The sequence below is a fragment of the Dermochelys coriacea genome, chromosome 1, assembly GCF_009764565.3.
Source record: "Dermochelys coriacea isolate rDerCor1 chromosome 1, rDerCor1.pri.v4, whole genome shotgun sequence".
Taxonomy (NCBI): domain Eukaryota; kingdom Metazoa; phylum Chordata; order Testudines; family Dermochelyidae; genus Dermochelys; species Dermochelys coriacea.
The window spans coordinates 260,209,123-260,215,142 of NC_050068.2; positions in this window are offsets into that span (position 1 = coordinate 260,209,123).

The window sequence follows — 6,020 nt, forward strand, 5'->3', positions numbered from 1 at the left end:
CCAACAGAAAGTTTCCGAGAGGAATTGTGACCCTCTGGGAATATAGGTGAAATTAAGTTTTGTTCAAAGGCAGGGAAATATTATTTATTTGAATAGGGTGGCTTGGGTGGGAAAGGAGTGATGCAGCTAGTCATGTTTAGCATCCAAGAGTACTTCTGTGTCCTCTGTGAGATGAGAGCATTTGATTTTTCTGGGCTGTGGTTAGCTGAAATCTTGTCATATAATGAAAATAAACCTTTGGTTTTTTAAATTAAAATGGGCATTTCTGAGGTTCCTGCTTGTGGTCACTGCACTGCAGAAATCAGATCCCAGCGGTGACATTAGTGGAGGGCATGCAGCCTGTCTACACTGGGGATTTCAGCCAGCAGTGTCCAGCCCTCTGTGTAGATAGGAAAAACTGTTGTAAGCCTGAAGGAGTTCTAAGGGAGGAAGGATGGTTCAGAGCTCAGGTGCTAGAGCCTGGGATTTGGGAGACCTGTTTAACTCCCTGCTCTGACAGACTTAATAATAATCATCATGTTTGTTACCATATTGCCTAAGGGCCAACCAAGAGTTGGGACCCATGGTGCCAGGCACTGTACAAGCAGTAATATATAGTAAGGCTATGTCCACCCTGTGAGCTAGGGGTGTGATCCCCCTACTTGTGTACACATACTTGTTAGCGCTTGTCAAGCAAGAGTGAGTATAAATAGCAGCGGAGCTGTGGTAGCACTGGTAGCAGCAGTGGAGGCACGACTTAGCTGTGCCAAGTACGTACCCACTGATTTCAGGCAGATACATACATGACATGGCTAAGCCGTGCCTCTACTGCTGCTACCTGGCAGCTATGCTACTGTTTACACTATGCTAGCTCGATGAGGGGAATTATTGGGGAATTATGCTCCACTGGGCTCGCACAGAATTCATGTCCCCTGCAGATTTTTTTTTTCCCCACAGAAAATAGATTCTGCCGGGAAGGTGCTGAAATTATACTTTTCGTCCACCAGGGACTGCTGTGGCACCAGAAGAAAGGGCAATCAACTCAGGGCCAGAGTAGCCAGCCATAGAGAGGGAGGAGGCAGTGACTTCCTTCCTCACAGCATCCTGCCCATGAGGTGACCTGGTGAGGAGATATGGGGGTGGGGATGGACAGAGGAGGGCAAGGGGCTGCTGGGGGTCACATAGACTGAGGTTCAGAAGGGCTAGTGGGGGGAGGGAAACAGGCTGGGGCAGGGGCACAGGCACTATTGGGGTGACAGCACTGAGCCAGAAGTGAATGGAAGAGGGGGTGCAGGGGCACAGGGGGTCTGGGAGAGAAGAGTGGCTGAGTGGGAGTGCAGAGACTCAGGGGGATGGGGGCATATAGGGACACATGGGGGCAAGGGAAGATGTGCCTGACAGAATGGGAGAGGCTAGGGGTCAACCAGTGTCTGCATGGGAGAGGCTCCCCAGCTCCCTAACAATCCCTCCTCCCCCCCCAAAAAAAAACAAAAAACTGTTCCATACTTCTCCCATCCACACCCAACAATCCTTCAGGTTCACTCCCAGGCTCCTTCCCAGGAATTACTTCCCTCTGTTCCTCCATTCCCCCTGACTCCCCCCAAGTCTTTGTATTGCTCCTGACAGGTGTGGAAAATACATTTTTGTATTGTAGTTTAAATGACTTATTTCTCAAAGTTCTGTATTAATATGCCTACTAAGGAATCTATTTGTTAAAAAAACATTTCCTGAATCTTTTATTGTCTGTATTGTTACGGACATACTTGCTGACAGGTATTTTGAAGTAAATTGAACCTGGCATGATTATATTGTGTTGTTTTTGACAAACAAAAGATGCAAAATTTTAAAATAGTGTGCAGATTTTTTAAATTTTTTTGGTGCAAAATTCCCTCAGGAGTACACAAGCAGGTGGATCACACCCCTAGCTCATAGTGTAGACATGACCTAAATAGACAAGACAGACACAGGGTGGGCAAAGGAGTAGAACACACAAGCAGAGAGAAATGAAGGCTACTTACCCATCACCAGAGTTCTTCAAGATGGCCTCTGCATAGTAACACTCTTAGGCTGCACCAGTCAGAGCATCCCGAATGGTAGAATTCTAGCTAGCAGTCCCCATTGGATCACTCCTGCATCTTCCTTGCTTCTCCCCTCAGTGAGCATCAAATATTCTAAAGCAAAGGTGTAGAAGGGGTATGATGCTCCTGCCACTTCAGTGTCTTCCTCAGCGACCCTATGTCTCATGGTAAGTCGGACTCTAAAGTAGTGGGAAAAGAGTGGGCAGGAAGTGTGAATGGTACAGAGTTCATCTCTGAGGACTCTGGTTACAGGAAGTAACCTTCAATTCTTTTTCAAGTGTTGTCTGCATAATCCCTCTCTTGGGATAGACTAACAAGTAGTAACTGTGGTCCAGGATTGTGGGACCATGGAGTGCTAACTGAATAAAGACAGTAAACCGGCTTGCCAAATTTTGCAGCAGACCTAGATTCCAAGTCTATTGAGTAACGTTTAGGAAAAGCATGGACTGAACTCCACGCTGCTGCTCTGCATGTCTCTGATAAAGGAATGTGTCTAGAAAATGCTGTAGATGCTGCCTTTGATAGAATATGCCCTAATTCCCTCAGGGACAGATAAACCAAGCAACTTGTAAGCTTCATTAATACATAACCTAATGCATCTTGAAAGAGTTTGCATAGAGACAGTCTTCCCTTTATTTTTCTTTTCAAACAGTATAAACAAGCTTGGAGACTGTCTAGGTTGTTTAGATGTTAGAAGGGCTTTACCTATTTGTTTAGATGTCTAATGTATGTAGCTTAGCTTCCTCGTCTTGACTGTGAGGCTTGGGGGAAAAACCCTGGTAAGATTAGATGAAAATATGAAACCACCTTTGGTTAAGAAACAACTTTGAATGTTGTCATAACCATACAGCTAAGGGTAGCCAAGAATTCCTCCTTACCTGTAAGGGATTAAGAAGCTCAAATAACCTGGTTGGCACCTGACCAAAAGGGCCAATGGGGAAAGAAGATACTTTCAAATCTTGGGGGAGGGGAGGGGGGGAAGGCTTTGTTTTGTGTGTTCTCTTGAGAAGCATCAGATCAGAAAACTCCTCCTATAAACCATCCTAAAAGTCTCTCAGATTACAAATTGTAAGTAAGCCAGGCAAGGCATGTTAGATTCTTTTGTTCTGCTTGTGAATTTTTCCTTTGCTGGAGGGAGATTTATTCCTGTTTTTTTTTTGTAACTTTGAAACTAAGTCTAGAGGAAGTTCTGCTGTGTTTTTGAATCTTTTGTTATCCTGTAACATTATTTTCCATCCTGATTTTACAGAGGTGATTTTTAATTTTTTAAATAAAAATCCTTCTTTTAAGAAATGACTGATTTCTTTATTGTCCTAAGACCCAGGTGTTTGGGTCTGTGATCACTTTGTAACCAATTGGTTAGGATATTATTCTCAAGTCTCCCCAGGAAAGGGGGTGTTAGAGTTTGGGGGACTAGGAACTCCAAGTGGTCCTTTCCCTGATTCTTTTGTTAAATCACTTGGTGGTGGCAGCATACCCTCCAAGGGCAAATAATTTGTGCCTTGGGGAAGTTTAATCTAAGCTGCTAGAAATAAGCTTAGGGGCTCTTTCATGCGGGTCCCCACATCTGTACCCTACAGTTCAGAGTGGGGAGGGAACCCTGACAAATGTATATAGAGAATTACCTTATGAAATAGTAAATGGGAGACCAGCCATTAACACACGCAATTCACTTATCACTTCAGCAAGACACATTAAAAATACTGTGTTAATAGATAGATGGAACTAGGTACAACTTGTCATAGGCTCAAAAGAAGGTTTCATTAGTTGTGAAAGCACTAAGCTCAAGCCCCAAGATGGCATAGGGTATCTAATTGGAGGATACAAATTATTAAAACCTTTTAAAATCTCTTAATTACATCATGAGTAAAAACTTATTTACGATCATGCTATTCTTATATGGCTAAGATTAACCTTAACTGTAGACAATGAAAGACCCATGCTTTTAAGATGTAACAGATATTCTAATAGGGGCTATAAAATAATCTCTCGTACATGGAAACTTACTATAACACCCTTTTCCATTAAGTATCAGGGTAGCCATGTTAGTCTGTATCCACAAAAACAACAACGAGTCTGGTGGCATTTTAAAGACTAACAGATTTAGTTGGGCATAAGCTTTTGTGCGTAAAAAACCCACTTCTTCAGATGCAACCCTTTTCCGTTTATAACCATAACATTTTCATGTGGACTCTTTTCCTTGACTGTATCAGTACATTTTGCACCTCTAATGAGCAAGACTTTAATCCCAGAGCCCTTATTCTCCATGCTGTTAAATAAAGAGAGTGAATATCTGAGTGATAATTTCCCCTGTTGTGTCAGCAAATACAGTACTACTAGTAGAGGTGTGATTAACTCTTGTGACAAAGTTCCTCCTCTGCCTTGGTGGGTCCTGCGCTTATTGGCGAATTTGCTCACCTCAGAGGTTCACGGTAGCTGTCAGTTTGGCCACTTTCGTGGCTCAAATCTGCTGTTCACTCAGTTAGCCTCATCACTGGCCAACATGGGGAAAAGGAAGAACAACAATCCCCGCAGTCTCTGCTGATCCACCTAGTGGATCGGGGAACAGGCCAGAGATCTTCCCCTCTAGTGGAACCCACAATCCAGGTCATCTTCTCCGGTATCAAGTAGGGAGTTGGAAGGATGGGGGGAACTCGGGCCTATCCTCTACTCCGGGTTCCAGCCCAGGGCCCTGTGGATTGCAGCTGTCTATAGTGGCTCCTGTAACAGCTGCATGGTAGCTACAACTCCCTGAGCTACTTTCCCATGGCCTCCTCCCAACACCTTCTTTATCTTCACCACAGGACCTTCCTCCTGATGTCTGATAATGCTTGTACTTCTCTGTCTTCCAGTAGTATGCCTTCTTGCTCCCAGCTCCACACATGTACACCACAAACTGAAGTGAGCTCCTTTTTAAACCCAGGTATCCTGATTAGCCTGCCTGTCTTAATTGATTCTGGCAGCTTCTTGATTGGCTGCAGGTGTTATAATCAGCCTGTCTGCCTTAATTGTTTCCAGAAAGTTCCTGATTGTTCTGGAACCTTCTATGTTACCTTACCCAGGGAAAAGGGACCTACTTAACCTGGGGCTAATATATCTGCCTTCTATCACTCTCCTGTAGCCATCTGGCCTGACCCTGTCACACCCTCTGGACAGGTGAATTAAGTCTGGGTACCACTGTTGTCTTGCCCAGGATGGTGGTATTAAAATTACCCTAGCTATGCCTTGTTTTGTTTTATCACTCTCTGAATGGGGAAAATGCGTACATAAAGCCTTGACCTCAATCTATCAGAAATGCCCCTGATGCTGAGTCTTTATCTTTATCTGCCCTCTAGCAAACAGGGTCTCTTTCTTTAACATTTTTATTAAATAGTCATCTAGATAAGAATATAAATAAGCCCACTGTTTTCTTAGATATGCTGCTACAACCAAGAGGCATTTTGTAAACACTCTTGGGACTGGATAAATCAAAAGGAAGGACCCTGTACTGATAAAGTCCTTTCCTACCATGAAACAGATATTTTTGATGACATGATCATATTGAAATGTGGAAATATACATCTGATAAATTCTTAGTTGTAAACCAAGTCTGAAGGGGGAAAAGGGATTACAGAAATTAGAGAGAATATGTGGAAACTAAACTTTTTTCATAAAAATGTTTAATTCCCTGAGATCGAAAATGGGGCAAAGGCTTCTGGGTTTTTTCAGAATTTAGAAAATAATGTAAATAAAACCCCTTCCCTTTGTGCTTATGAGGTACTTACTCTATTGCGCCTGATCCAATCTTTCCCCATATAAATGATATTGAAATCTAGCCATAAAAGCTTCATAATTTGCAGTTCACCTATCTAACATAGCTGCAGGAAATATATTTCTCCAAAACACATCCAATCTTTTCCAGAGTAGCAGCCGTGTTAGTCTGTATTCGCAAAAAGAAAAGGAGTACTTGTGGCACCTTAGAGA